Consider the following 7,500-nt stretch of genomic DNA (forward strand, 5'->3'; position numbering starts at 1 on the left):
TGTAGATGCGGCACCCGGCCCAGCCACCGGGGCCAACCGCCGAAAGTGTCCGCCCTCCTGGAGCGAAGGCCCGGGCAAGGCCCGTTTGAAAAACCTCATACGGACTTCCGGAGCGCGAGCCCGGGCGCCAGGTCGACCCAGGGCCGACCTCCCGGGCCCCAGAGAGGCACGTCTCCGCCGCGGAAGCCGCCTGATGCCCGCGCCGAAGGCCCCCGGGCCCGCCCGGCCTCCGCGCAGGGCACCGGGGAGAAGTAGGAATCGTGGCCGGGCTCCTGGAACTCCTGCCCGGCCTGCCCCGCGGAAGCATGCCGGGTTCTCCCGCCGCGCCGTGCAGGTTCTTCCGCCCCTCGCCGGGGTAGCCGGGCTCCAACCGCTGGGCCCCGCAGCGTGGAAGGGCCCCTGCGAGTCGCCCCCCGGCCTGCACGCCCGCCGTGCAGTCGACCGGGTCGAAGCCGGAATCGCGGCCGGGTTCCTGGAACTCTCGCCCGGCCTGCCCGCCCGGCCCGCCCCCCGGGCCGGGGCTCCAGTCGACTTGGAGCCAAACTCGGTTTTGACCCCCTCCTGCAGCACGGTCCGGCCCCGGAGGTTCCTCCGTCCGACCTCCTGGAACCCAAGATGGGCATCCAGGGTCCCGAAATCCGTGTCCCCGAAAATCTCCGCGAACCTTTCCTGGCAATATTGTAGATGCGGCACCCGGCCCAGCCACCGGGGGCAACCGCCGAAAGTGTCCGCCCTCCTGGAGCGAAGGCCCGGGCAAGGCCCGTTTCAAAAACCTCATACGGACTTCCGGAGCCCGAGCCCCGGCGCCAGGTCGACCCAGGGCCGACCTCCCGGGCCCCAGAGAGGCTCGTCTCCGCCGCGGAAGCCGCCCGCCGCCCGCGCCGAAGGCCCCCGGGCCCGCCCGGCCTCCGGGCAGGGCACCGGGGAGAAGTAGGAATCGTGGCCGGGCTCCTGGAACTCCTGCCCGGCCTGCCACGCGGAAGCATGCCGGGTTCTCCCGCCGCGCCGTGCAGGTTCTTCCGCCCCTCGCCGGGGTAGCCGGGCTCCAACCGCTGGGCCCCGCAGCGTGGAAGGGGCCCTGCGAGTCGCCGCCGGCCTGCACGCCCGCCGTGCAGTCGACCGGGTCGAAGCCGGAATCGCGGCCGGGTTCCTGGAACTCTCGCCCGGCCTGCCCGCCCGGCCCGCCCCCCGGGCCGGGGCGCCAGTCGACATGGAGCCAAACTCGGTTTTGACCCCCTCCTGCAGCACGGTCCGGCCCCGGAGGTTCCTCCGTCCGACCTCCTGGAACCCAAGATGGGCATCCAGGGTCCCGAAATCCGTGTCCCCGAAAATCTCCGCGAACCTTTCCTGGCAATATTGTAGATGCGGCACCCGGCCCAGCCACCGGGGGCAACCGCCGAAAGTGTCCGCCCTCCTGGAGCGAAGGCCCGGGCAAGGCCCGTTTCAAAAACCTCATACGGACTTCCGGAGCCCGAGCCCCGGCGCCAGGTCGACCCAGGGCCGACCTCCCGGGCCCCAGAGAGGCTCGTCTCCGCCGCGGAAGCCGCCCGCCGCCCGCGCCGAAGGCCCCCGGGCCCGCCCGGCCTCCGGGCAGGGCACCGGGGAGAAGTAGGAATCGTGGCCGGGCTCCTGGAACTCCTGCCCGGCCTGCCACGCGGAAGCATGCCGGGTTCTCCCGCCGCGCCGTGCAGGTTCTTCCGCCCCTCGCCGGGGTAGCCGGGCTCCAACCGCTGGGCCCCGCAGCCTGGAAGGGCCCCTGCGAGTCGCCCCCCGGCCTGCACGCCCGCCGTGCAGTCGACCGGGTCGAAGCCGGAATCGCGGCCGGGTTCCTGGAACTCTCGCCCGGCCTGCCCGCCCGGCCCGCCCCCCGGGCCGGGGCTCCAGTCGACTTGGAGCCAAACTCGGTTTTGACCCCCTCCTGCAGCACGGTCCGGCCCCGGAGGTTCCTCCGTCCGACCTCCTGGAACCCAAGATGGGCATCTAGGGTCCCGAAATCCGTGTCCCCGAAAATCTCCGCGAACCTTTCCTGGCAATATTGTAGATGCGGCACCCGGCCCAGCCACCGGGGGCAACCGCCGAAAGTGTCCGCCCTCCTGGAGCGAAGGCCCGGGCAAGGCCCGTTTCAAAAACCTCATACGGACTTCCGGAGCCCGAGCCCCGGCGCCAGGTCGACCCAGGGCCGACCTCCCGGGCCCCAGAGAGGCTCGTCTCCGCCGCGGAAGCCGCCCGCCGCCCGCGCCGAAGGCCCCCGGGCCCGCCCGGCCTCCGGGCAGGGCACCGGGGAGAAGTAGGAATCGTGGCCGGGCTCCTGGAACTCCTGCCCGGCCTGCCACGCGGAAGCATGCCGGGTTCTCCCGCCGCGCCGTGCAGGTTCTTCCGCCCCTCGCCGGGGTAGCCGGGCTCCAACCGCTGGGCCCCGCAGCCTGGAAGGGCCCCTGCGAGTCGCCCCCCGGCCTGCACGCCCGCCGTGCAGTCGACCGGGTCGAAGCCGGAATCGCGGCCGGGTTCCTGGAACTCTCGCCCGGCCTGCCCGCCCGGCCCGCCCCCCGGGCCGGGGCTCCAGTCGACTTGGAGCCAAACTCGGTTTTGACCCCCTCCTGCAGCACGGTCCGGCCCCGGAGGTTCCTCCGTCCGACCTCCTGGAACCCAAGATGGGCATCTAGGGTCCCGAAATCCGTGTCCCCGAAAATCTCCGCGAACCTTTCCTGGCAATATTGTAGATGCGGCACCCGGCCCAGCCACCGGGGGCAACCGCCGAAAGTGTCCGCCCTCCTGGAGCGAAGGCCCGGGCAAGGCCCGTTTCAAAAACCTCATACGGACTTCCGGAGCCCGAGCCCCGGCGCCAGGTCGACCCAGGGCCGACCTCCCGGGCCCCAGAGAGGCTCGTCTCCGCCGCGGAAGCCGCCCGCCGCCCGCGCCGAAGGCCCCCGGGCCCGCCCGGCCTCCGGGCAGGGCACCGGGGAGAAGTAGGAATCGTGGCCGGGCTCCTGGAACTCCTGCCCGGCCTGCCCCGCGGAAGCATGCCGGGTTCTCCCGCCGCGCCGTGCAGGTTCTTCCGCCCCTCGCCGGGGTAGCCGGGCTCCAACCGCTGGGCCCCGCAGCGTGGAAGGGGCCCTGCGAGTCGCCGCCGGCCTGCACGCCCGCCGTGCAGTCGACCGGGTCGAAGCCGGAATCGCGGCCGGGTTCCTGGAACTCTCGCCCGGCCTGCCCGCCCGGCCCGCCCCCCGGGCCGGGGCGCCAGTCGACATGGAGCCAAACTCGGTTTTGACCCCCTCCTGCAGCACGGTCCGGCCCCGGAGGTTCCTCCGTCCGACCTCCTGGAACCCAAGATGGGCATCCAGGGTCCCGAAATCCGTGTCCCCGAAAATCTCCGCGAACCTTTCCTGGCAATATTGTAGATGCGGCACCCGGCCCAGCCACCGGGGGCAACCGCCGAAAGTGTCCGCCCTCCTGGAGCGAAGGCCCGGGCAAGGCCCGTTTCAAAAACCTCATACGGACTTCCGGAGCCCGAGCCCCGGCGCCAGGTCGACCCAGGGCCGACCTCCCGGGCCCCAGAGAGGCTCGTCTCCGCCGCGGAAGCCGCCCGCCGCCCGCGCCGAAGGCCCCCGGGCCCGCCCGGCCTCCGGGCAGGGCACCGGGGAGAAGTAGGAATCGTGGCCGGGCTCCTGGAACTCCTGCCCGGCCTGCCCCGCGGAAGCATGCCGGGTTCTCCCGCCGCGCCGTGCAGGTTCTTCCGCCCCTCGCCGGGGTAGCCGGGCTCCAACCGCTGGGCCCCGCAGCCTGGAAGGGCCCCTGCGAGTCGCCCCCCGGCCTGCACGCCCGCCGTGCAGTCGACCGGGTCGAAGCCGGAATCGCGGCCGGGTTCCTGGAACTCTCGCCCGGCCTGCCCGCCCGGCCCGCCCCCCGGGCCGGAGCGCCAGTCGACTTGGAGCCAAACTCGGTTTTGACCCCCTCCTGCAGCACGGTCCGGCCCCGGAGGTTCCTCCGTCCGACCTCCTGGAACCCAAGATGGGCATCTAGGGTCCCGAAATCCGTGTCCCCGAAAATCTCCGCGAACCTTTCCTGGCAATATTGTAGATGCGGCACCCGGCCCAGCCACCGGGGGCAACCGCCGAAAGTGTCCGCCCTCCTGGAGCGAAGGCCCGGGCAAGGCCCGTTTCAAAAACCTCATACGGACTTCCGGAGCCCGAGCCCCGGCGCCAGGTCGACCCAGGGCCGACCTCCCGGGCCCCAGAGAGGCTCGTCTCCGCCGCGGAAGCCGCCCGCCGCCCGCGGCGAAGGCCCCCGGGCCCGCCCGGCCTCCGGGCAGGGCACCGGGGAGAAGTAGGAATCGTGGCCGGGCTCCTGGAACTCCTGCCCGGCCTGCCCCGCGGAAGCATGCCGGGTTCTCCCGCCGCGCCGTGCAGGTTCTTCCGCCCCTCGCCGGGGTAGCCGGGCTCCAACCGCTGGGCCCCGCAGCCTGGAAGGGCCCCTGCGAGTCGCCCCCCGGCCTGCACGCCCGCCGTGCAGTCGACCGGGTCGAAGCCGGAATCGCGGCCGGGTTCCTGGAACTCTCGCCCGGCCTGCCCGCCCGGCCCGCCCCCCGGGCCGGGGCTCCAGTCGACTTGGAGCCAAACTCGGTTTTGACCCCCTCCTGCAGCACGGTCCGGCCCCGGAGGTTCCTCCGTCCGACCTCCTGGAACCCAAGATGGGCATCTAGGGTCCCGAAATCCGTGTCCCCGAAAATCTCCGCGAACCTTTCCTGGCAATATTGTAGATGCGGCACCCGGCCCAGCCACCGGGGGCAACCGCCGAAAGTGTCCGCCCTCCTGGAGCGAAGGCCCGGGCAAGGCCCGTTTCAAAAACCTCATACGGACTTCCGGAGCCCGAGCCCCGGCGCCAGGTCGACCCAGGGCCGACCTCCCGGGCCCCAGAGAGGCTCGTCTCCGCCGCGGAAGCCGCCCGCCGCCCGCGCCGAAGGCCCCCGGGCCCGCCCGGCCTCCGGGCAGGGCACCGGGGAGAAGTAGGAATCGTGGCCGGGCTCCTGGAACTCCTGCCCGGCCTGCCCCGCGCATGCATGCCGGGTTCTCCGGCCGCGCCGTGCAGGTTCTTCCGCCCCTCGCCGGGGTAGCCGGGCTCCAACCGCTGGGCCCCGCAGCCTGGAAGGGGCCCTGGGAGTCGCCGCCGGCCTGCACGCCCGCCGTGCAGTCGACCGGGTCGAAGCCGGAATCGCGGCCGGGTTCCTGGAACTCTCGCCCGTCCTGCCCGCCCGGCCCGCCCCCCGGGCCGGAGCGCCAGTCGACATGGAGCCAAACTCGGGGTTGACCCTCGCCTGCAGCACGGTCCGGCCCCGGAGGTTCCTCCGTCCGAGCTCCTGGAACCCAAGATGGGCATCTAGGGTCCCGAAACCCGTGTCCTCGAAAATCTCCGCGAACCTTTCCTGGCAATATTGCAGATGCGGCACCCGGCCCAGCCACCGGGACGAACCGCCGAAAGTGTCCGGCCTCCTGGAGCGAAGGCCCGGGCAAGGCCCGTTTGAAAAACCTCATACGGACTTCCAGGGCCGGAGCCCCGGCGCCAGGTCGACCGCGGGCCTCCCTCCCGGGGCCCAGCACGGCTCGTCTCCCCCGCGGGAGCAGCCCGCCGCCCTCGCCGAAGGCCCCCGGACCTGCCCGGCCTCCGGGCAGGGCACCGGGGAGAAGCCGGAATCGCGGCCGGGCTCCTGGAACTCTCGCCCGGCCAAGCCGCTCGGCCCGCCCCTGGGCCGGAGCTCCAGTCGACATGGAGCCAAACTCGCGGTTGAACCTCTCCTGCAGCACGGTCCGGCCCCGGAGGTTCCTCCGTCCGAGCTCCTGGAACCCAAGATGGGCATCTAGGGTCCCGAAACCCGTGTCCCCGAAAATCTCCGCGGACCTTTCCTGGCAATATTGTAGATGCGGCACCCGGCCCAGCCGCCGGGAGCAACCGCCGAAAGTGTCCGGCCTCCTGGAGCGAAGGCCCGGGCACGGCCCGTTTGAAAATCCTCATACGGACTTCCAGGGCCGGAGCTCGGGAGCCAGGTCGACCCCGGGCCTCCCTCCCGGGCGTTAGGGCGGCTCGTCTCCCCCGCGGGAGCAGCCCGCTGCCCGCGCCGAAGGCCCCCGGACCCGCCCGGCCTCCGGGCAGGGCACCGGGGAGAAGCCGGAATCGCGGCCGGGCTCCTGGAACTCTCGCCCGGCCAAGCCGCTCGGCCCGCCCCTGGGCCGGAGCTCCAGTCGACATGGAGCCAAACTCGCGGTTGAACCCCTCCTGCAGCACGGTCCGGCCCCGGAGGTTCCTCCGTCCGAGCTCCTGGAACCCAAGATGGGCATCTAGGGTCCCGGAAACCGTGTCCCCGAAAATCTCCGCGGACCTTTCTCGGCAATATTGTAGATGCGGCACCCGGCCCAGCCACCGGGACGAACCGCCGAAAGTGTCCGCCCTCCTGGAGCGAAGGCCCGGGCACGGCCCGTTTGAAAAACCTCATACGGACTTCCGGAGCCCGAGCCCCGGCGCCAGGTCGACCCAGGGCCAACCTCCCGGGCCCCAGAGAGGCTCGTCTCCCCCGCGGGAGCAGCCCGCCGCCCGCGCCGAAGGCCCCCGGACCTGCCCGGCCTCCGGGCAGGGCACCGGGGAGAAGCCGGAATCGCGGCCGGGTTCCTGGAACTCTCGCCCGGCCCGCCCCTGGGCCGGAGCTCCAGTCGACATGGAGCCAAACCCGGGGTTGACCCCCTCCTGCAGCACGGTCCGGTCCCGGAGGTACCCCTGCCCGACCTCCTGGAACCCAAGATGGGCAACTAGGGTCCCGAAAAGCGTGTCCCCGAAAATCTCCGCGGACCTTTCCTGGCAATATTGTAGATGCGGCACCCGGCCCAGCCACCGGGGGCAACCGCCGAAAGTGTCCGCCCTCCTGGAGCGAAGGCCCGGGCACGGCCCGTTTGAAAAACCTCATCGGGACTTCCAGGGCCGGAGCCCCGGCGCCAGGTCGACCCCGGGCCTCCCTCCCGGGGCCCAGCACGGCTCGTCTCCCCCGCGGGAGCATCCCGCCGCCCGCGCCGAAGGCCCCCGGACCTGCCCGGCCTCCGGGCAGGGCACCGGGGAGAAGTCGGAATCGCGGCCGGGCTCCTGGAACTCCCGCCCGGCCTGCCCCGCGGAGTCCTGCCCGGGCTCCCGCCGCCTTGGCCCGGGACGACCACCCCTCGGCGGGGTGCCTCGGCTCCGACCCCGGAGGCCCGGGTCCCTGCCGGGGCCCTTGGACCCGCCCCCCGGGCTGCCCTTCCACGGAGCCCTTGACCGGGACGAGATCGGAATTGTGGCCGAGCTCCTGGAACTCTCGCCCGGCCTGACCGCCTTCTCCGGCCCTTTTCCGGTTTTCCCCGTTGACCTGGCTCCAAACTCGGGTTTGGCCCCTCAGCACGGCAGGGTTCTGCCCCGAAGATCCCTCTGACCGGCTTTCTGGAACCGAACATGGGCATTGAGGGTCCTTAAAAACGTGTTCTCGAA

This window comes from Alligator mississippiensis, unplaced genomic scaffold (assembly GCF_030867095.1).
Source record: "Alligator mississippiensis isolate rAllMis1 unplaced genomic scaffold, rAllMis1 scaffold_22, whole genome shotgun sequence".
Lineage (NCBI taxonomy): Eukaryota > Metazoa > Chordata > Crocodylia > Alligatoridae > Alligator > Alligator mississippiensis.